Raw genomic sequence first — 25,166 nt, forward strand, 5'->3', positions numbered from 1 at the left:
ATAGATTAAGTAGCCATTTATCCCAGGGTGGAAATGGCTAATAAAAGAGGATATCATTTAAGGTGATTGGAAGAAAGTATAGGGGTGATGTCAGAGGTAAAGTTCTTTACGTAAACAGTGTGGGTGTCTCGAGTGCCCTGTCAGGGATGGAGATATGGTCAGATACATTAGAAACAATGGGGCCAACTTCACACTTTCCTTCAGATACTTGTGTTAGAGATTGCTCCTGTTTGTTCACTGCCTACCTGTCTTCGCAAAATAAATGTAGTATCTCCATCCCTTTATAATTTTTGCAAATACAGTGGACAATAGTGTAAGTCTTCATTTGAACCATTCAAGAACACCTCAGTGTAATCATTTCTAATGTTTGTCACAAACGTTTCCTAAAGATTTTTTGCCTTTTGTCGATGTTTTCTCAGGTGCTTTGGCCTGAGGATCCAACTTCCCTGCCACCCTTAAGGGGTCCCTTTGACCAAATGTTCTGAAGTTGCCTTGTGCAGCAGACCGTCTGTCTTGTGTTTTTTTTTTGGTAAAGCTCCTGTGAAGATCACAGAGTCATAGAAAAGTACAGCACAGAAACAGGCCCTTCAGCCCATCTAGTCTGTGCTGAGCCATTTAATCTGCCTACTCCCATCGCCCTGCACCGGGACCATAGCCCTCTGTACCCCTACCACCCATGTACCTATCGAAACCTCTCTTAATCATTGAAATCGAGCTTGCGTGCACCACTTGCACTGGCAACTTATTCCACACTGTCACCACCCTCTGAGTGAAGAGCTTTGCCATCTGTTCCCCTTTCACCCTTTCATCCGTGATCTCTAGTTGTTGTCCCATCTAAGGGGGAGCGTTTTATTTAAATTCTTTTGAAGAGATACAGCATAGTAACAGGCCCTTCCAGCCCAACGAGCCTGGGTCACCCAGTTACACCTCTGTGACCAATTAACTCACGGGGGGAATGTACAAACTCCTTGCAAACAGTGGTGGGAATTGAATCTGGGTTGCTGGCGTTAACCCTTAGCCCCAGGGTGGCATTCGGGGTGTGCTATATAAATGCAAGTTGTTGTTACAGTGTGATAGTTAATACACAAGAAAGAATCAAATCACAATGTTGAGTTTTCTGAGTATCTGGTAGGTCTGGTGCAGCAAATATGTTCCGTTCCATCTGTGTCAATGTTGACCCTTCTAGAGATTTAATGTCAAAACAAGACACAGAGCAACTTCGGTACTAACTTGATGATTACCAAGAGAGGAGTAACAATCGACATTTCAGGATGAGACCCTTCACTGGAGCTCAGACTGAAGTAACCCTTCAGCTGGGTCTTGGGGAAGCATCAACAGTGGCTTGCGTTTACTTCAGCGCCTATGGCAGAGCAAAAGATGTCAAGCTGGGACTGAAATGTTTCACTGGACAAATACAGGGGTTTACTGGGCAAGAAGCCTGAGTGTTAGTAAGGGAAGTGATCTGAAACACACTGCTCCATTCAATGTTACTGAGCCTCTTCTACCCGGGACAGTTCAAAGTTGTAAGTAAATTCACTATCCAAGTATATACTGTATACTTTGTCATATAGTACTTGAGATTTCAAGCAGGAGTAAATCAAGGCAACTGGACTTGCTGTGTTGTCTAGAAGATGTTTCACCACTCATCCGAGAGGCTTCTTCAGTTCTGGTCCATGTTTTCCAGCTTATAAACTATGTGAGTTTATAACAGAATCAGTGAAAGACCACACCAGATTGGGCATTTAACCTATGTGTAAAAGACAACAAATTGTGCAAATACTAAAAGAAAGAAATAATAATAAGAAATAAATAAGCAACGAATATCGAGAACATGAGTTGAGGAGTTCTTGAAAGTGAGTCCATTGTTTTTGGGAATATTTCAATGATGGGACAAGTGAAGTTATCCCCTTTGGTTCAAGAGCCTGATGGTTGAGGGGTAAGAACTGTTCCTGAACCTGGTGGTGTGGGTCCTGTGGCTTGTTTACTGCCTGCCTGATTGTAGTAACAAGAGGAGAGCATGGTCTGGGTGGTGCGTGTCTGAGGTGATGGGCACTGCCTTCTTATGGAAATAAATGTGCTCAGTGCTGGTGAGGGCTTTGCCTGCGAAGAACTAAGTGTACTTTCTGTGCCTGGGCAACCAGCTTTTCTGCAAGTCATCGACAGGTACGTCAATGCAATTCTTCTGTGTCTCTCTTCCCATCACAGCCCACCTGGCAGCTATCAGTGTGGCAGGGTAACTGCTGGGGCAGCGAGACACACCATCGAATATTGTCTGTGGCACACAACAGTGACTTGCACCTACTTGAGTGCTTATGGCAGAGCAAAAGATGTTCCAGTGTGAGAGCTTCACTACTCGTGCAGAATGAATATAATTGAGAACACATTTTGCACTTGCATAATAATGATGAACCAATTAGTTTTACAACTGTTGGAGCACTTCTGAAGCCTGGCTACTGTGAGACTAGTGGGAATATAACTGAGACATGAGAGACTACAGAGGCTGGAAGCTGGAGCAACACACACAAAATGCTGGAGGAACTCAGCAAGTAATGATAGAGCATGCTGTTGAGATGGTAAAATGGGAGTTGAGATACCTACTGTGATGAACGGCCTGATGAAGAATCTCAACATGAAACTTCTCCATGGACGCTGCCTGACTTCGCTGAGTTCCTCCAGCATGGTGTATTTGTTGCTCAGAATTTCCAGCATCTGCATAATCTCTAGTGTCACTAAATGGCATGTTTGTCTTTACTGTAAAGAGGTTTCATTACAATTGGATAGGGTGCTAGGGAGGACACATCTGGAATACTGTGCACAGGTTTGGTGATAGAACAGCACAGTACAGGCCCTTTGGCCCATGATGTTGTGCCAAATTTTTAACCTGCTCTAAGATCAAACTAACTTATAGCCCTCCATTTTTCTTGCATCCATGTGCCTATTTAACAGTCTCTTAAATATTCCTAATGTATCTGCCTCTACCGCCAACGCTGCAACTACCACTCTGTGTAAAAGAAATCTACCTCTGACATCCACCCTATATTTTCACTCACTCACCTTAAAATTACAACGTTGCCACCCTGGGAAAAAGTGTCTGCCTGCCCACTCTATCTGTGCCACTCATCTTGTACACCTCTCACACTCCTCCTCTCCAAACAGAAAAGCCCTAGCTTGCTCAACCTGCCCTCATAAGTCACGGAGAATTTATGAACTGCTTAGAGACTGGCAGGAATTGAAACCTGTTCTTACAGATGCAAAGCATTACACTAACCGCTAGGCTATTGTGCTGCCCCTTACACTACCATACCAATAAAAGTCACTTCTAAGGTTATAAAAAAGGAGACCTTGGGCTCCTTCTTGCTCTTCTTGTTACAGGATGTATGTGACTAGTCTAGTTAAGTTTAACTCCTGGCCTGGCACTTCGAATTCTTTTAATTATTATTGATTCTTTTACTAATTAGTTGCATTCTTTTGCCCTTTTCCAATAGCCCTAAGGAATTTTCCTTTTCAAGTATACATCTCAGTCTTCTGAAGCTTACTATTCCACGACTGTTGGTGTGGGTCAGGTCATAGCAATTTACTGTTTAAAGTAAAATTCCCTTTGTTCCCTTTTTGAATTTCTGGCACTTTGCTTAAACCTACTTGATGGTGCATTCCCTCCTCATCTACTGAGTCAATAAACCTCTGTGAAATATTCTTCCCTGTGCCCAGCCCATTATGTAGAGGTTTCCTGACCCTTACTCCTTTTACTGCCTGCCATCAGCTTGCTGTTGGCTGTGGGAAGAGGCTTTCAATGCTGGTGATGTCTGGGTGTTTGGATCTGTGAGAGGCCTGCCTGATAAGGGGTCTGTGCAGGTATTACTGCTGAAGAATCAGAATGAAACAGAGGTGATCCCATTTCGGGAGAGACCCAGCAGTCTCATTGCCCCACAAAGATTTTATAAAGATTCATTTTATTTGTCACATTTGTATTGAAACATACAGTTTGAGTTATTTGCAACAAATCAAATCAGCAAGATTGTGCTGGGCAGCCCACATGTGTCACCACGCTTCCGTGGCAACATGGCATACTCGTGGGTGAAACTGTCTGATAAAGCTGTTATTTGTATTGAAAACATAAATAGTCATAGAGCTGTGTGGCTCAGAAAAAGGCCCATGGCCCAGCATTTTCATGTTGCCATTTTGCCCATCCATCCTAATGCCATTTTTCCTGCATTACAGCTGTATTCCTTCCATGCCTTGACTACATATATTTTTTTAAGATCATAAGACATAGGAGTAGATTAGGACATTTCCCATCATTCCATCATGTGTAACTTATTATCCCTCTCAACTCCATTGCTTCTCCCCGTAATTTTTGATACCTTTAGTAATCAAGGAACATTGCTTTAAATATACCCAATGTCTTGGCCTCCACAACCGTCTGTGACGATGAATTCCAGAGATTCACCACCCTCTGGTTAAAGAAATTTCTGCTCAGCTCCTTTCTAAATGGGCGCCCTTCTATTCTGAGGTTGTGCCCTCTGATCCTGGACTCATCCACTATAGGAAACATCCTCTCCACGTCCATTCTACCTAGGCCTTTCAATATTTGATAGGTTTCAATGAAATCCCCCCTGCCGCATCATTCTTCTAAACTGGACCCTCTCCAATGTAAGCACATCCTTTCTTAGATAAGGGGCCTAAAACTGCTCACAATAATACAAGTGTGGTCTGACTAATGCCTTATAAAGTCTCAGCATTACAGCTTTTGATGTCTGTCTAAATGTCTTGTGAATTTTGTAACTGTATCCAAAGTATTAACCTCTCTGTATATATTATCCCTTTAAAGCTATTTCCTCTCACCTTAAAACTATGCCCTCTTGTTTCGCCGTCCTTATCACAGGAAGAACTTAAAGTAACTCCTGTTATCATAGTCATAGATTAAAGCAGCACAGAAACAGAGCCGTGCAACGATGCTAATGTCATATAATGAGTCAAATTACTCAGTGATGGCCTTTCTATATACAAACCAGCATTGATCAGAGAATCCTTGAAAAAATGTCAAATCGTCCTGGGATAGGATGTAGGTGAGGTAGTGCTGAAAATGCTCCTTACCTATCTGGTGACTTCTGTTCCTTCCCACAATCCTCCCTTCCTTTTAGACAAAATGGTGGTGCGCAGAGATGCAGCAGCTTCTCCAGCTCCCAATAGTGGTATTACACTCATTATTTAAATTCTTACACAGTGTTTCTAGGTTTCAGGGAATTCAGAAACTAAAGCTTTGCAAATACAGCACTATCGTACACACACATCAAAGTTGCTGGTGAACGCAGCAGGCCACCAGCATCTCTAGGAAGAGGTACAGTCGACGTTTCGGGCCAAGGCCATCCGACAGGACCGTCGTACACACATCACTTTACCAGATATCCCACCCTGCAAAAACTGATTTCAGGGAGGTAGCACCATCAATTTGCGGGAGACTTCCGGGAGAGGTGGGATGTCTGCAATAGAGTAGCTCCTTAGCAGCTAGTCAGCTAGTTTAAATAACGTTAGTTATGCTAATGAATGAATGACACCTGTTAAACTCACCTCAACATGTCTTTTACAGTCTTAACCCACCATGGGCAATAGAAAAGTCACTGTTGCAAGCAGTGCAGCGAGCAACAGTGTCATTATTTTTGATCCCTATTAGGCAGGGGTACACTTTAGTGCAGTCTGGGGTGACATACGTTTTATATTTTCTTTTTTTTTCTGGAACACTCTGCCACGGAGTGCTCTCTCTCTCTCTCTCTCTCTCTCTCTCTCTCTCTCTCTCTCTCTCTCTCTCTCTCGGTCACTCTCGCTTGCTTTCTCGCGCTCTCACTTGCTTTCTCTCTCGCGCTCTCTTGCTTGCTCTCGCGCTCTCTCGCGTGCTCTCACTTGCTTTCTCTCGCTCACTCTCTCTCACTTGCTTTCACTCGCGCTCTTGCTTGCTCTCGAGCTCGCTTGCTCTCTCTCGCATGCTCTCGCTTGCTTTCTCTCGCTCGCTCTCTCTCGCTTGCTTGCTCTCGTGCGCTCTTGCTCGCTCTCAAAAAAGTTGATTTCCATGATATTGTATATAATTTGCGGGCATCAAGGAGCCACTATTCATATGTGGGAGACTCCCGGAACTTCCGGGAGAGGTGGGATGTCTGACCTTATGCACTGTACCTACAATCAGTCCATGTATGTAACAGTTACTTGTAGATTATGTGTTATAGGATTGCTTTTATATTTATTTTTTTATCGTGTTTTTTTTGCTTTTTGTATTTTTTTTATGCTGCATCGGATCTGGAGTAAGAATTATTTTGTTCTCCTTTACACTCGGGTACTGAAGAATGACAATATACAAACTTGGATCTTGAATCTTTCAGGTATTTATGCAAAGCAGCATTAAAAATTGCCTAGACATCGAAACCCAAGCAAAAACCTTCTGTGGACTGTACCTGGCTGATATTTATTGTGACAGCAGATGGGTTATTATCAGTTAATGGAGTTCGCCCTTGGCAACTTCCTGGTAGCTGCCCTTGGTTACTGAAGGTTAAATAGAAAAGTTCTGGTTCCGTACCTTAGCTGGGTTTGTGGCAATGAAGCAGTTCTATAGTGTTAAGTAAATAATGTCCCTGAAAGTTTGGTTTGCACATGAGGTCCTTATGAGGAACAAAATGAAGAATTGCGTCAGTTGTATGTAAGGGTTTGCTTCCTAACACCGTAGAGTGTAAGAATGGGGAGACAGTTAGTTTCCTGCAGCACTGTCAGGTCCAAATTGACAGCAGCATGTTGAAGGGGAAGCTTCTTTTGCTGTGATAAGGGAAGTAATACTCGGAAAACTCACAGTGTAAAATCCGAGCCTGCAGTAGGCTGACATTTAATGTGCAAGTTCTCAAGAGTCACAGATTATTGGCTCCATTAAATGCAAGAGGGAGTTGTTGTTTAACAATCAAATTGAGTTGTTTTGGTGCACAGCATATGTGCTGAATGTTCCACTGATATTCAGTCCAATGCTCTGAAAAGATTCTGTAACAGTGCACACAGAATCGTGCACTCGTAGAGGACCCGGTTGTCAGGATCTGTTTGTAAAGCTCACAGATGCCCATTGTTGCCCTAGACCCTGTTCTTGTGGTTGCGACGAAGGTGGACAACTGCACGGGCGGTGTGCGTGGAAGGGGAGGGAGAATGCTGTGTGTGTGTGTGTGTGTGTGTGTGTGTATGTGGCATTAGTGTGGGTGTGTGCAGGCACTCTCCACTGTATGTGGGTCTTACGTGTGCTCTCCCTGTATGTGCACCGTACACATTCTGTGCTGTGTGTGCATTGCACACGTTCTCCCCTGTGTAAGTGCACTAGCATGTAATCACTTTCCCATGTATGTGCACGTGCTCCTATTTCTGCTTTAATTGGGACCTGTCCATGACTGAGTTGTGAGAGGACTGGGGAGGAACTGATGTGGTCCGCTGTGCTTTGTAAAACAGTGAAGGTGTGCAACCAAGGCTGAGGTTCCATTCTCCTGAGCACCGGAAACAGAGACTTGCAGGTGCTGAGAGCAGAAGGCTGACAACAGGATGGAGACCACTTCATCTGGTTACAATTGCATTGCTATTTCTGTCAGGAATTCTCAAGGAGGGTCAAAGGTTGTACCCATCCACCTTGATATATGTTGTTAAACAAGAAAATGTTAGGCACCTCATTAATAATGGCTTTAGCTGCATGGCTGATAACTGAAGAATGTCAGCCACACACTGGTGAATTGTGCACAGAACAATTATCCAGAGGATGCTGTTTACCAGAGAATAATCACAATTAGAACCTAGCAAGACTCAAGATTGTTTATTGTCATTCTTCAGTTCGTCAGAAAAGAGAATAAACAATTGTTACTCCAAATCCGATGTAGCTTCAAAAACACAATAAGCATGAAGAACACAATAAAAAGCACGATAAATATAACTACATAAGGTTAGCTTATATATGTACACTCAGTGGCCACTTTATTAAGTACGTATGCACTCTGTCATTACTACAAATATCTAATCAGCAACTCAGTGCAAAAGAGCATGCAGACATGGTCAAGAGTTTCAGTTGTCATTCAGACCAAACATTAGAATGGGGAAGAAATGTGATCTAAGTGACTTTGTCTGTGGAATGACTGTTACCGCCAGATGGGATGATTTGAGTATCTCAGACACTGCTGATCTCGTGGGATTTTCGCACACAACAGTCTCTAGAGTTTACAGAGAATGGTGTGAAACACAAAACACATCCAGTGAGTGGCGGTTCTATGAGCGAAAACGCCTTATTAGTGAGAGAGCTCAGAGGAGAATGGCATGACTGGTTCAAGCTGACTGGAAGCCGACAGTAACTGACATAACTACACGCTTCAACAGAGGTGTGCAGAAGAGCATCTCTGAACCTCAAAGTGGATGGGCTACAGTAGCAGAAGACTACACCAGGATCCATTCTTGTACCTAATGAAACAGCCACTGAGTGTAGACTGATTGTATGTACATGAAGTGACGCTCGGTGCTTTTCGGGTCCAGGTATCTACATATGGTGACTGTTACAGAAAATGAAGAAGTAGTGGTGACAGGGGTGGTGGGGTGGTTAATGGGTGGAGATTTTGATCAGCCTAATGGTCTGGGGAAAGTAACTGTTTTTGAGTCTGGCTGTCCTGCCATGGATGCTGCGTAGTCTTTTCCCGAATGGGAGTGGGACAAACTGTCTTTGTGGAGAGCGCAAACACGAGGAATTCTGCAGATGCTGGAATTTCAAGCAACACACATCAAAGTTGCTGGTGAACGCAGCAGGCCAGGCAGCATCTGTAGGAAGAGATACAGTCGACGATTCGGGCTGAGACCCTTCGTCAGGACTAACCGAAGGAAGAGCTAGTAAGAGATTTGAGAGGGGGAGGGGGAGATCCAAATTGATAGGAGGGGGAGGGATGGAGCCAAGAACTGGACAGGTGATTGGCAAAAGGGATATGAGAGGATCATGTGACATTCTGCTATGTCCCACATCCCATTCCCATTCTGATATGTCTGTCCACAGCCTCCTCTACTGTAAAGATGAAGCCACACTCAGGTTGGAGGAACAACACCTTATATTCCATTTGGGTAGCCTCCAACCTGATGGCATGAACATTGACTTCTCAAACTTCCGCTAGTGCACCACCTCCCCCTCGTACCCCATCCGTTATTTATTTATATACACACATTCTTTCTCTCTCTCTCTCCTTTTTCTCCCTCTGTCCCTCTGACTATACTCCTTGCCCATCCTCTGGGTTTTTTTTCCCCCTCCCCTTTTCTTTCTCCCTAGGCCTCCTGTCCCGTGATCCTCTCATATCCCTTTTGCCAATCAACAGTCCAGCTGTTGGCTCCATCCCTCCCCCTTCTGTCTTCTCCTATCATTTTGGATCTCCTCCTCCCCCTCCTACTTTCAAATCTCTTACTAGCTCAGGACTAACTGAAGGAAAAGGGTCTCGGCCCAAAATCTCGACTGTACCTCTTCCTAGAGATGCTGCCTGGCCTGCTGCGTTCACCAGCAACTTTGATGTATGTTGTTTGCGGAGAGCGGGTGGGATCATTCAAGATATTGCCAGCCCTTTTCTAGCACCTTTCTGTATATATGTCCTGGACGGCGAGTGGGTTGGTGCTGGTGATGCATTGGGTAGTTTGAACTATCCATCGTAAAGCCCTCTTGTCTGCCACAGTGCAGCTTGTGTACCACACGGTGACAGAGTACGTTAGCATGCTCTCAGTTGCGCATTTGTAGAAGTTGGTGAGTATTAATGTGCTCTTTTCAGCCTCCTCACAAAGTAGAGGCGTAAAGTAAGATGGATAGAGTTACCTTTCCTGCACAGTTTGCGCATTAGAAATGGGGGTTGAAGAATCCAATTTCAAGGCTTGTGTGATTGGCAGAAAACAGGCTCATGCATTAAATCGGCTCTGAAATTTAATATCGTTTGACTTTACTAATGTAAAATCGTAGAGTCAAGCATGGAAACAGACCCTTTGGTCCAGTGAGTCTGTGCCAACATCAGCCGCCTATTTACATAATCTTACTTTAATCCTGTTCCCTTCATGTGCTATCAACTCCCCCCCCCCCCAGTCGCTGTCACTCAAGTACACTCTACAGAGAATTTACACTGGAGAGTTAACCAACTGACCTGCACATCTTTGGGGTGTGGGAGGAGACAGGAGCACCTCATGCAGAAAACATCTAAGGTCAGGATTGAACCGTGCCTCTGGCGTTCTGAGGTTGCTGCTCTACCAGTTATGCTACTGTGCTACCCTAGTGTCAGAACGTGTTCTTTCAATTTGAACGATTTTACATTTCCAATATGAAACTGTAGCACTGTTGTATGAAAATACCAAAATATTATTCTTAGTAAGTTTCAACACAGTCAAAATGCTGGAGGAACTCAACAAGCTAGGCAGCATATACGAAGGAGAACGAACAATTGATGTTTCAGGCCGAGACCCTTCATCATGACTGGAAAGGAATGGGGTAGAACGGTTTTGGCCGGAAATGTGGACTGTTTATTCCCCTCCATAGATGTTGCCTGACTTGCTGAGTTCCTCCAGCATTTTGTGTGTGCATATTGCTCAAGATTTCCAGCCACTGAAGAATTTCTTGTGTTCCAAATATGTATTTTGGGAATGCAGTGACCTTGTTTTAGGAGACAATGTGCATTATACTTTATACTTTATTGTCGCCAAACAATTGATACTAAAATGTATAATCATCACAGCGATATTTGATTCTGCGCTTCCCGCTCCCTGAATTACAAATCGATAGTAAATACAGAGGCAATTGCAACCACTGGAAAACACAATGAACAATTTCATGTTTATAGATAATTATATAAAAATACAAGCATGCTTAGGAAATTAAACTACAAGAAAATAACAATTCTATATCCCAATCCAATATATTCTTAGCTGGCTGAATAAGAATGAATTTAAACCAGATTTGATAGCAAACTGAAGAAATATTCTTGATACATTTACAGAAAAGACCCTTTATGACAAAGTGAAAACTGATCTCTACAAAGTGATCTAAATTAATTACAAATATAAAACACAAAATAATTGATTGCATAAGTGTTCACCTGCCCCCTTTCTTGTGACACACTAAATCATCACTGGTGCAGCCAATTGGTTTTAGAAGTCACATTATTAGTTGAACAGTGTTCACCTGTGTGCAGTCAAGGCATTTCAATTGATTGCAGTAAAAATACACCGGTATCTGGAAGATCCAGCTACTGGTGAGTCAATATCCTGGCAAAAGCTACACCATGAAGACGAAAGAACAATCCAAACACCTCTGCAAAAAGAAAAGGTTAGTGAAAAGCCCAAGTCAGGACACAAGAACATTTCCAAGTTACTGAATATCCCTTGGAGTAAGCTAAGCCAATCATTAAGAAATGGAAAGAATATGGCACAATTGTAAGTCTGCCTAGAGCAGGTTGTCCTCAAAAACTGAGTGACCATGCAAGAAGGGGACCAGTGAGGGAGACCTCTGACAACCCTGGAGGAGTTACAAGCTTCATTGGCTGAGATAGGAGAGACTGTATATGATAGTTGCCTGTGAGCTTCATGGGAGAGTGGGAAAGAGTGGGGATGCTTCACTGCAGCAGGCTCTGGAAGGCTTGTGAAAGTAGAGGGTAAAATGAATGCAGAAGAACACTGGAAAATCCTAGAGGAAAACCTGATGCAGTCTGCAAGAGAGATGTTACTTGGGAGAAGAATTGTTTTCCAGCAAGCCAATGACCACAGGCATAAAAACAAAGCTACACAGGAATAGCTTAAAACAACAAAGTTAATGTCCTGGAGTGGCCAATTCAGAGTCCAGACCTCAATCCAATTGAAAATTTGTGGCTGGACTTGAACAGGGCTGTTCACTCATGATCCCCATGCAAGCTGACAAAGCTTGAGCAGTTCTGTAAAGATGAATAGGGAAAAATTACAGTGTCCATGTGTAAGCTGATAGAGACCTATCCACACAGACTCAAGGTGGTAATTGCTGCCAAAGTTGCAGTTACTAAATACTGACTTGAAGGGGATAAGTGATTATGCAATTAATTATTTTGTTTAATAATAATAAATTTAGTGTAATTTGCAGAAATTTGTTTTCATTTTGACAGGAGGCTTTTTCTCTCGATTGTCAAAAAAGTCAAATTAAATCCACTGTGATTCAGTGCTGTAAAACAATAAAACATGAAAGCTTCCAAGGACGGGGTGAATATTTTTATAGGCACTGTATGTTTATATATTAGATTTAATTTTAATAATATTGTGGGAGCTTGTTTGTATTCCCTTAAGTTGGGAATTTGTAACCCAAGTACTACCTGTAACTTAAATTTTGTTGTGGCATTGTAGAATTTAATTAAATTGTCTCATATAGAGTCATAGAGTACTGCAGCATAGAAAAAGGTCATTTGGCCCTTCTAGTCCATACTGAATGATTCTTCTTGTTAGTCCTGTCAACCTGCAGAATATTCCTCCTATCCATACTTATCTAAACCGTTAAATGTTGAAATTGAACCCGTATCCACAACTTCTGCTGGCAGCTTGATCCACACTCTCATAGATCCCCCACGCCTCTCCCCGAGTGAAGAAATTCCTCCTCACATTCCCCTTAAAACACATTTTACCTTTCAGTTATCATTCATGACCATTAATTCTAGTTTTACTGAATCTCACCGGTAAAAGCTTGTTTGTATTTACCCTGCCTATATCACTCAATTTTATCTAGCTCTTTTAAATCTCCCCTCTTTCTCCTTTGCTCCAGGGAGTAAAGTCCAAATGCATTCAGCGTCTCCCTGTAATTCAGATCTGTATAATAGAATGGATAATGGTGAATTTCAAGTCTGTTCCACACAGCATTCAATTAGAAATGAAAATTAAGTAAAGTACGAAAGAGATGGCGACCATTTAATTGTTGCAGAATAGACTAACCGTCCTAGGGCTAGTTCCATAATTCAGGTCAGGTTTCACTGCTGACCATATCTTGAACAAGATAGTCATGGGCGCATCAGAATGAATGGAGTTGACAAGATATTTTGGCCAGGGTGTACACACAGCTCCAATGGGCTTAAGAACCTGAAAAACTTCCAAGAGGTTGCTGCCAAGTTGGCAAATAAAGCTTGGTTTAATTAGCTAGACAGGGATTAACTGGAGGAGTTGTTGGAATTGCACAGTGAAGATCCTGCTAATGAGGATTTGTTAGAGATGATGGATCCTGAAGTTTCTGCCATCCAAAAAGGTTGTCGGAAGTCATGAATGAGGCATGATTCTTATTGCTTACGCGATTTTATTAAGCGCTACAAAGACGAAGAAACCTCGAGACAGACAAAGGAAAGAAAATGTTAAAAAGTAGTTATAGTCTTCTGATTAGAGATAGCAATTCACCAATAAGGTAGCCAGGTTCAAGTACTGTGACATCCACTGAAACCAAGAGGTTTCCAGAAAAATACAGAGGTAATGGCACCTCAGCTACTGGAAAATTCACTTAACCTTTACATGTATATAGGTGAAAGGCCAAGGACAACTCTTTAGAACAGAGATAAGGAGGAATTTCTTCAGCCAGCGGCCAGGCTGTGGAGGCCAAGTCATTGAGTATATTTAAAGTGGAGGTTGATAGGTTCTTAATTAGTTATGAGGAGAATGAGGTTAAGAGGGATCATAAATCAGGCCTGAAGGAATGGTGGAGCAGACTCAAAGTGCCAAATGCCAAATCCTGTGCCTCTGGCTTAGGGTCTTGTTTAAAAATACAAAGAAGTACAACAAATTTGAATTACAAAAGAAATCATAATTCTACAGCCCAATCCAGTAAATGTAAGCAACTGAAGTCACAGGGAGAGCAAGAAACCATCATCAGCAGTATCACAACCACAGAATGACTTTCAAAGGCATCGTGTCACATGGCGAACATGATAACCACTATCACAGACAATAATCCCAACATTAGGCCTTTGCTGGAAAGTACTGCATTATGTTAAAGAGTGCTACTGTAGAGAAACAGGCTCTCCTTGTCCAAGACGAACCGTGATCCTGCTTAGTTTCGTTGACCCACACCTGGACCATATCCCTCCATACCTCTCCCATCGGTGTACTTATTCCAAACTTCTCTTACATATTGCTGTCAAACCTGCAACCACTTCCGCTGACAGCTCATTATACACCCTCTGAGTGAAGAGGCTGTCCCGCAGACTCCTCTTAAGTATTTCAGATTCAGATTTATTTATCACATATACATTGAAGCACACAGTAAAATTTGTTGTTTGTGTGAGCAGCCAGTACAGACTAAGGGTGTGGGTGTGCTTGAAGGCCAGCGCTATGGACGGTGATGAGGGACATCTGGAGCTTGGGCTTTTGCTTTCCCTCAGGTTGTAGGGAGGTTATTAGATGAAGTATAGTAGTGACATTCAGATGTCTATCAAAACATTTCTTAAGCCTCATTCATCAGCCACCCAGGAACAATTCACAGGAAGATCTTGTGTCATCAGTGCCATGAGCTCCACTCAGCCAGTACCACAGTAACCCATAAGAGATAGAAGCAGAATTTGGCCATTCAGCCCATCAAGTCTGCTCCATTTCACCATGGCTGCTCCATTTTCCCCCTCAACCACATTCTACAGCCATCTCCCCATAACTTTTCACACTCTGACTGATCAAGAACCTCCAACTTAAATACACCCACCTTCTGCTGAAGAAGTTCCTCATTTCTGGTCTAAATAGATGTCCCTTTATTTGAGGTCGTGTTCTTTGGTCCTAGACTCCCTCAGTATAGAAAACAGATCCACTCTATCTAGGTCTTTCAACATTCAATGGGTTTCAATGAGATCCCCCATCATTCTTCTAAATTCCAGCGAGTACAAGCCCAGAACCATCATACACTCCTCATATGATGACTTTTTCATTCCGAAAGTCATTCACATGAACCTCCTCTGAACTCTCCTCAATGTCAGTCCACCCTTTCTTAGATAAGGGGCCCAAAACTACTCAATACTTGAAGTATAGCCTCACTAGTGCCTTATAAAGCCTCAGCTTACATCCTTGCTTTTATATTCCAGTCCTCCCAATAGGAATGCTAACATTGCACTTGCCTTCTTCAGCACTGACTCATCCTGTAAGTTAACCTTTAAGGAATCCTGCATGAGGTTCCCAAGTCCCTTTGTACCTCAGATTTTTGAATCTCTGAATTTTCTTAGAAAATAGTTCACACTTTTGTTCCTTCTACTAAAGTGCATGACCATACCTTCCCAATACTGCCTCATTGTCCATTCTCCTAATCTGTTTATGTCCTTCTGCAGTCTTCCTGCTTCCTCAACAATACTTGCCTCTCCACAAACCTTCATATTGTCCATAAACTTGGCCACAAAGCCATCAATTCCATGAATCAAATAATTAACCTCCAATGTAAAAAGCTATCCCAACAGTGACCCCTGCAGATCACCACTGGTCACCAGCTGCCAACCAAAAAAAGGTTCTCTTTATTTCCACTCTTTGCCTCCTGCCAGTCATCCAATCGTCTTGTAATACTATGGACTCTTATCTTGTTTAGCAGCCTCATTTGCGATGCCTTGTCAAAGGTCTTCTGGAAATCCAAATAACAACATCCTGCTTGATATTTCCTCAAAAAATTCCAACAGATCTGTTAGGTAAGATTTTCTCTTAAGGAAACATGTTTACTTTGGCCTATTTATCATGTGCCTCCAAATACCGTGAGACCTCATCCTTAACAATTGACTGCAACAAGTACCCGATCACTGAGGTCAGGCTAACAGCCTATACTTTCTTCCCTTCTTAAAGAGTGGAGTGACATTGGCTATTTTCCAGTTCCCCCGGACCCATGTTCGAATCAAGTGATTCTTGAAAGATCATTACTGATACCTCCACAATCTCTTCAGCTACTTCTTTCTGAAATTTTGGGTGCGGTTCATCTAGTCTAGGTGACTTGTTCACCTTCAGAACTTTCAGTTTCTCAAGCACCTGCTGCCTAGTAATGGCAATTGTACTCACTCCTGCCCCCAGACGCATTTGTAACTCCAGCATACTGCTATAGTAAAGATGGATGCAAAATACTTATTCAGTGTGTCCAACATTACTACCTCTCCAGTGTCATTCTTCAGCGGTCAATGTCTACTCTCGTCTTTCTTCTACTCCCATCCTCCTCCTACTCCCGTCCTCCTCCTACTCCCTATATATCTGAAAAAACATTTGATATTATTGGCTAGCTTACCTTCATATTTCATCTTGTCCCTCCTTATGGCTATTTTAGTTGCTTTCTGGTGGTTTTTGAAAGCTTCACGATCCTCTAACTTCCCACAAATTTTTCTCTATTATAAGCCTCTCTCTTTTGCTTTTATGTTGTTTTTGACTTCCCTTGTCAGCCACGGTTGTCTTATCCTGCCTTTAGAATACTTTTATTTTGGGATGTGTCTATCCTGCACCTTCTGAATTTCTTCCATTAACTTTAGCCATTGCTGCTCTGGCATCATCCCTGCGAGTGTCCCCTTCTAATCAATTTTGGCTAGCTCCTCTCCTATGCCTCTGTAATTCCCTTTACTCCACTGTAATACTGATACATAGTGGTGGGTGCGTGGAATGCACTGCCAGCGGCAGTGATGGAGGTGGATACAATAGGGTCTTTTAAGAGACTCTTGGATAGGTACATGGAGCTTAGAAAAATAGGGGGGCTATGCAGTAGGGAAATTCTAGGCAGTGTCTAGAGTAGGTTACATGATCAATACAACATTGTGGGTCGATGGGCCTGTAATGTGCTGAAGATTTCTATGTTTCTGTTGTACATAAGATTTTAGCTTCTTCCTCTCGAATTTTAGGGTGAAGTATATCATGTTATGATTATTGGGTTCTGAGGTTCCTTTACCTGAAGCTCCCTGATTAAATCTGTTTCTTTACACGACACCCAATCCTGAATAGCCTTTCCCCTAGTGGGCTTAACCTCAAGCTACTCTAAAAAGCCATTTCGTAGACACTGTACAAATTCCCTCTCTTGGGATCATCATCAACCTGATTTTTCCCAGTCTCCTTTTATACTGAAATCCCCCATGACATGACCCTTTTGATATGACCTTTCTAGCCCATATCCTGGCTACTGATCAGAGGCCTGTATGTAACTCCCGTCAGATTCTTTTTACCCTTGTAGTTTCTTAACTCTACCCACAAAGATTCTATATCTTCTGATGCCATGTCATCTCTTTCTAAGTATTTGATTTCATTTTTTAACAAACAAAGCCACTCCACTCCCTCTGCCTACCTGCCTGTCCTGTCGAGACAATGTGCATCTTTGGATGTTAAGCTCCAACTGTGATCTTTATTCAGCCATGACTCAGTGATGCCCACAACGCCATACGTGCTCATCTCGAACTGCAGTACAAGATCACTGACATTATTAAGTATCCTGCATGCATTCAAATATAACACCTTCAGGCCTGTGTTCATCACCCTTTTTGATTTTGTCCCCATGTTACACTGGAACTCATCCCACTGACTGTAATTTTGCCCTATCATCTGCCTGTCCTTCCTGACAGTTTCACTGCGTATTGCATCTTGCTGTGTACCAGCTGCCCCTATCACTCCAGTTCCCATCTCCTTGCATCTCCGATACAGCTCTAGCAAATTTGCCTGCAAGGGTATCGGTCCCCTCAGATTTGGGTGTAGCCCATCCCTTTTGTAAGATCAAACCTTCCCCAGAAGAGATCTCAAGGATCCAAAGGTTCATTTTATTTTCAAAATATGCATGTACAGTACAACTCTGATATTTGTCTTCTCCAGATGGCCATTAAATATAGAAAGACAGGTTGTGTCAGATGGAGTTCAACCCAGATAAGTGTGAAGTGGTTCATTTTGGTAGGTCAAATACACGTTTGTACAATGGCAGAATATAGTATTAATGGTAAGACTCTTGGCAGTGTGGAGGATCAGAGGGATCTTGGGCCCTGAGTCCATAGGACCCTCAAAGCAGTTGCGCAGGTTGACTCTGTGGTTAAGAAGGCGTATGGTGTATTGGCCTTCATCAATCGTGGAATTGAATTTAGGAGCTGAGAGGTAATGTTGCAGCTATATAGGACCCTGGTCAGACCTCACTTGGAGTACTGTGTTCAGTTCTGGTCGCCTTACTACAGGAAGGATGTGGAAGCTATAGAAAGGGTGCAGAGGAGATTTACAAGGATGTTGCCTGGATTGGGGAGCATGCCTTATGAGAATAGGTTGAGTGAACTTGGCCTTTTCTCCTTGGAGTGAGAGATGATGAGAGGTGACCTGATAGAGGTGTATAAGATGATGAGAGGCATTGATCATGTGGGTAGTCAGAGGCTTTTTCCCAGGGCTGAAATGGTTGCCACAAGAGGACACAACACAGTTTAAGGTGCTGGGGAGTAGGTACAGAGGAGATGTCAGGGGTAAGTTTTTTACTCAGAGAGCGGTGAGTGCGTGGAATGGGCTGCCGGCAACAGTGGTGGAGGCGGATACGATAGGGTCTTTTAAGAGAGTTTTGGATAGGTACATGGAGCTTAGAAAAATAGAGGGCTATGGGTAACCCTAGTAATTTCTAAGGACAGAACATGTTCGGCACAACTTTGTGGGCTGAAGGGCCTGTATTGTGCTGTAGGTTTTCTATGTTTCTAAAGACCATGGGTGTTAATGAAATAAAAGACATCAACACCACCCCCTCCAACCGACATGAGAAAGAAAAGAAATAAAACCTGCAGACCCCAAAATCCCCCCTTGCCCACAGCAAAAAAACAGCCACAATAACAGTCAACGATCCCCTAACACATAATAATCCCTGACCACCTCACTCACAGAAAAGAACAGTGACAAACCCCAATCCCCACCACACACAAAAAAATTAACAGATCACTCTTCATCAATCATCCACAAGAAAGAAAACACCAAAAAACGGAAGGAAACCAAAATAAAGTACAGTCCAATAAATCTCAGAACACGGGAAACTTCTTTTAGTCTGCATACAAACTCAGTCATTCAGTAAAGAGTGGCACCTGACCCAGGTGCTAACGCTGTCAATCTGGGGCCGAATCCGCCAATTCAGCTACTGACTGGTTGGGAGCCATCACTGACCCCCTCTGCATTCACCTGCATGATTCAGACTTCCTCGCCACTTTGAGATGGAGTCATTCATGACCCTACACTTTGTCTCTGGTCTTTTCTACGAGTCAGCTTGTGTTCTCAGACCTTGTCAGCACCCTACCATCTCTGATCACCACGGGGCAACTTTCCGGCCACAGCACAGCGCTGGATCCTTCGATCAAGATTCGAACTGTACGTCACAGTCTCCAACAGTTTCCATAACAGAAATAAGACAAAAAGAGCAGGCAGAAGGCATGGAAAAGTGTAATCATTGGAAAGTTTTGCTACTTGGAAGATGTTGCCAGAAGAATCATTGTTTGCTGGCACCATCTTGACCAGAAGAGAAATCTGAATCCCTGCCTCCTCCATCAGTTCCTCAGCTATGCACTCATCTGCCAAATCAGCCTATTCTTACCCTCAGTGGCATGTGGCACAGGCAGCAATCCAAAGATCACTACCCTGGGTATTAGCATTTTACCTAACTCCCTAAATTCTCTTTTCAGGACTTTGGTCCCTTTTCCTACCTATGTCATCAATGCTGATATGCACCAAGATTTCTGGCTGCTCTAGACCCTTCTGGACCCTGTCTGAGAATTTCCTGACCCTAACACCCGGGAGGCAATGTACCATCTAGGTGTCTCTTTCACACCCACAGAATCTCATGTCTCTCCTCTAACTATAGAATCTTCTATCACTACCGCAGTCCTCTTCTCCCTTCCCGTTCTGAGCCACAGCACCAGACTGACTGCCAGAGAACCTGTCTCTGTGGCACCCCCCCAGTAGGTCATCTCCCTCAACAATATCCAAAGTAGTATACTTATTATTAAGGGGAACAAGCACAGGGGACAACTCTGCCTCTCACCTTAACTACACAATGCCGCCAGGAATTGGAGCTAGGAGTGGATTACTCTGCCCCTGGTGCCTGCTTCCTTATTCAATAAGAACATGGTTGAATTGATTCACATTCGTGACTGTTTACCGTGACCCTTCGTCCCTTTGCTCATCAAAATCTGTCCCAAGTGAGATTCCCCTTCCGCCATCCAGCCTTCGAGGAGGAGTTCTGAAGATTTACATCCCTCCAAGGGAAAATATTTGTCTCGTCTCAGCTGAACCCCTATTTTGAGACAGTGGTCCCAGTTGCAGACTCTCCCAAAACTGGTTGAGTCCACCCTGTCAGGACCTTCAGAGTCTTTGTATGATTCATTGTATGTATATCCTGAAAGGACACATTATGTACACTCTTCAGGTTTTCATTATCTTACTTTAAGATTTGATCGTTAATGAAATGATATTTTATTACATCACATACTTGTGTTGATGAATCAGGTTTGTTGTCACTGACATATGTTGTGAAGTTTGTTGTTTTGTGGTAGCACCATAGTGCTATACATAAATAAGAAATATAAAAAAGTAAATACTTCGTGCAAAAAGAGAGCAAAATAATGTGATAGTGTTCATGGTCTATTCAGAAATCTGACAGCAGAGGGGAAGAACCAATTTAACCAATTTCCCCCAGGATTAATGAAGTATGACTATGACTATGAAGAAGCTGTTCCTAAAATATTGAGTGTGTGTCTTCAGGCTCCTGTACGTTATCCCTGATCTTAATAGAAAGAAGAGGGCATGTCCTGGGTAGTGAAGGTCCTTAATGATGTATGCTGCTCTTTTGAAGCATCGCCTTTTGAAGATGTCCTTCATGGTGAGCTGGCTGAGTTTATAACCCTGCAGCTTTTTCTGATTCTGTGCAATGGTGCCTCTACCAGGCAGTGATGCAATCACTCAGAATGCTTTCCATAGAACATCTGTAGAAAATTTCTAGAGCCTTGGGTGACGTAGCAACTCTCGTCAAACTCCTAATAAAATATAGCTGCTGGCGTGCCTTCTTTATAATTGCATCAATATGTTGGGCCCAGGATACATTTTCAGAAATCTTAACACCCAGGAAGTTGAAGTTGCTCACCCTTTCTACTGCTGATCCCTCAATAAGTGCTGTTCTCTCGACTTCCTCTTGCTGAAGTCCACTATCAGTTCCTTAGTCTTTCTCACATTTGACTGCAAGTTTGTTGTTGTGACTCCACGACCATCACATTAGTAAGAAGTTTGAGTGATGTTGGCAAGGGGGTTAGGATGTGGGGACAAGGGCGGAGATGAGGGCAAATATTTAACCCTTCCAACTTCAAGTGAAAGGCAACATCCCTGGGAAAAGTGCAGTGGTTGCTGCCCCAGAGGTAGTCTGGAATGAAGCCGGTGACAGGACAGGGAGACATGAGCTACCACTGAAACAAAACTGATGTCTTAAGGTGGCCTCTGTACAACAGCCTCAAAAAAAATACAAGATCACAAACCTGTACTTTTGGAACTAACATTCAAATTAATTAGAACTTACTGTTTAAAGTTTTATCTCTGAAACACACTTTCTGACGCAGATAAAATATTATTCCTGTGATATATGCAGAGTGAAGCAATCAAATTATCAACAGAAATAGTACATTGGTTAATGGCACAGTAACAATTACACTTCACACCATATGAGTCAGCTGTCAGCCCGCATGTGCAGAGCTCAATTGTAATCAAGCAAATAACTACTGTCGATGAGGGTCACCAACTCTGCATAGAATTACAATGGCTTTTCAGCACAGACGCCTGCTGTCTGATAAACTGGTCTAAGCCGGTGTCTTTACACTCTGCAGTAAACCCTGGATTGGCATGGTCAGATAGCAAGAGCAATATGGTAGCTAAGCAAAGTCAAATTAAAGTTATCTCACTCGGTAAGCCTTTGAAATGTGGTGACGCTTCATCTTCTCCAGCCATCAGACTCTGTGTTCCTTTCTCCCTTGTGTTTAACTAATTTCCTCTTAAATTCACCTGTTCTCAGCTACTCCTTGTTGGCCTATTCCATATTCTCCCCACTCTGCTGGGAAAGAAATGCCTGAATTCCCCCAGCGGATTTTATTCCAGTTATAGACGTCTCCAGAAACGAAGACATTCTTAACTGCACCAGCAAACCTGTTTGGAAATTTGAAACTTCTGGTCACCTTTGGCATTCACTTTTCTGAAGAATAAAAAATTCTGTCACTATGTTTCCCAATGGTTTGTAAACTCCCCATTCTTTGTTTTATTTGAAGCTACAGCACACATGGTGGTGGGCACTTCCAATGCAGTGAGCGCATGCTGCCCAGTTACATCCAGGTGATCAGTTTACCTGTTCTCTTGAACACGGGAAGAAAGTGGAACAGTCGGAGGAAACGCACGCAATCATGGGAGGGGAGCCATACAAACTCCTTACAGACAGTGGTGGGATTGAACCTTGGCTGCTGGAGGTGAGGTTGTAATAGTGTTACACTAACCACTATGCCACCGTGCAGTCCAAGTATGGACCACCCCAAATACCACCTCACTTATCCTGACTGATCTCTGATCTGCTTTTGTCAGTGCCTCTATATCCTGTTTAAATATGCAGATCAAAACCTAGTGCTACAATGTGGTGCAGACATTTGTGTTAAGTTTACCATACTTTATGCTAAACAGCAGGTGACTTAGTGATTATCACTCTGTTCAGATGAATTTATTTACATTGATATATACAGTGAAATCCGTTATTTGCATTAAGAAGCATCACTCCCAAGGGTGTGCTGGAGGCAGCCTGCAAATGTTGCCATGTTGCAGCACTAATATAGCATACCCACCTACACTCGGCAGAACGACACCGAGTGACAAAACAATAAACGCAGAACACGCCTGTTCTTCTCTCACACCCACCTCTGCACACACACAGCCCTCTAACCCCAGGACAGGCCATCTTTGGCTTCCAGTGGATTTGTAGACTTCCCCAGCAAACCTCCAGAGATTTGCAGACTTGGGGCTACGGCCATCAGGCCTCAACTTCTGGACTTCCAATCGAAGTTCAGTCTTTGATCTGGACTGACCTTTGGACTACAATCTAAGATATCGACCCAGGCCTCGCCAGTGACGATGAATGAGGGCCCAAGCTTCAGGCCCTGAGCTCCAGACTTGGTACATGAAGACCAAGAAGGACACGATTTTAACTGGGACACTGCAGAGGTTCTGCCACAGGCAAACAGGAGGCAGGCACGAGAAATTTTAGAAGCATGATAACTCGTTGTTTCCCATGGTAGGGGTTTCTAGGACAAGCGGGCACGACTTCAGGATTGAAGGACGTCCATTTAGAACAGAGATGCAGAGAAATTACTTTAGTCAGAGGGTGGTAAATCTGTGGAATTTGTTGCCGCGAGCAGCTGTGGAGGCCAAGTCATTGGGTACATTTAAGACAGAGATAGATAGGTTCTTGATTAGCCAGGACATCAGAGGGTATGGGGAGAAGAGAGGGGAGTGGGGATGACTGGAAGAATTGGCTCAGCCCATGATTGAATGGTGGAACAGACCCGACAGGCCAAATGGCCTACTTCTCCTATATCTTATGGTAAACAAACACATGAAAACAGATGCCATCTATGAACCCCTAAGAGCCAAAGAAACAAACAGAATTCAAAGGTCAACTGAAGGGATAGCCAGTCAGTACCAAGGCAAGCAAACGGCCGAGATAAACATGAGCACTCCCAGAGAGAAACATCAACAACTGTGCACTGAGGATGTCGCCTCAACTGGTGATGAAACACCTGCAAGCTAATTGCCAAGCTCGGCAAACGTCAGAATCAGGTTTATTATCAGTAACATACATTGTGAAATGTGTTGATGAACCCCTCAGAAATCTAACGGCAGAGAAATTACACTGTGGCAGACTGGAAGGCTCTTCAATGGGTAACCAAAACTGCTCAAAGCATCACTGGCACCAGCCTACCTGCCATCAAGGACCTATGTACAGTAAGGTGATGGAAAAGGGCCAGTAACATCAAGAGGGATCCCACCCACCCTGCTCATGCACTGTTTGTCCCACTCCCATCAGGGAGGAAACTATATAGCATCCACGCCAGGGCCACCAGACTCAAAAACTGTTACTTTTCCCAAGCAGTAAGGCTGATCAACACCACCAACCACTATGCTTTGGGTCTGGAGTAACAATTATTTTGTTCTCTGTTACACGTGTGTACTGGAAATGACATTAAACGATCCTGAATCTTGAAGCAACTGCTCTTAAAACACTGACTGTGAGTAGTGTAAGCATCAGCCAGGCCTTAATGGGAAGGTGTTGGAGTGTACTTGCTTGAGTTACACACTCAGTAGCCTCTTTTTTGGGTACCTCCTGAACTTAATAAAGTGGCCACTGAGTGTATGTTTGTGGTCTTCTGCTGCTACAGCCCATCCACTTCAAGATTCAACTTGTGTGATGCTGTTCTGCACACCACTGTTGTAACATGTGGTTATTTGAATTACTGTCAGCTTGAAACAGTCTGGCCATTCTCCTCTGATTTCTTTAATTAACAAAACGTTTTCGCCCACAAAACTGTCACTGACTGGATTTTTTTTTAAATTTCTCGCACCATTCGCTATAAACTGTAGAGATTGTTGTGCATGAAAATTCCAGATCAGCAGTTTCTGAGATACTCAAACCACCCAGTCTGGCACCAACAATCGTTCCACAGTCAAAGTTACTTAGATCACATTTCTTCCCCATTCTGACGTTTGGTATGAACAACAATTGAACCTTGTTGTAGTGTGGATGAAATCACTGGAGAGACAGAGTCACTGGTAGATACAAAGCAGCTTCTTTATTCGACACAACAAGGTACAGCAGGCTTCATACGGACGGAGACGCTTTCGGTAGAAAGGTCTGCTAGCCCAATATGGGCTCGATATTTATATGCTAAACACAAAGGCAATCGCTACTTAAAAAGTTATAGACAATGCTTCCTTTTGAAGCTACATGCAAACATCACACCTTCTGACTTCATCCTTTCCTTCCGACGCCAACATGTCTGGGTTGGTATCTACAGCCTTTAGTTAAATCCACAATACATTTATTTGGCATTTTATGTGCTAACATAGAAGACAATTAATATTTATGAAGTATAGATAATACTGTCTTCGAAACTACAGCATCAGGTCAAACTATGGCGCCAGAAGCATCTGGTATTCACACCTTT

The 25,166-nt window shown here is 43.1% G+C and overlaps 1 protein-coding gene across 3 annotated transcripts in view; it reads left to right on the forward strand.

Annotated features, from left to right (window-relative positions):
- khdrbs2 (KH domain containing, RNA binding, signal transduction associated 2) overlaps positions 1-25,166 on the forward strand; it is a 545,499-nt gene that overhangs the window by 76,430 nt on the left and 443,903 nt on the right. The window lies entirely within an intron of this gene.

The sequence above is a fragment of the Mobula birostris genome, chromosome 2 (genome assembly GCF_030028105.1).
Source record: "Mobula birostris isolate sMobBir1 chromosome 2, sMobBir1.hap1, whole genome shotgun sequence".
NCBI classification, from domain to species: domain Eukaryota; kingdom Metazoa; phylum Chordata; class Chondrichthyes; order Myliobatiformes; family Myliobatidae; genus Mobula; species Mobula birostris.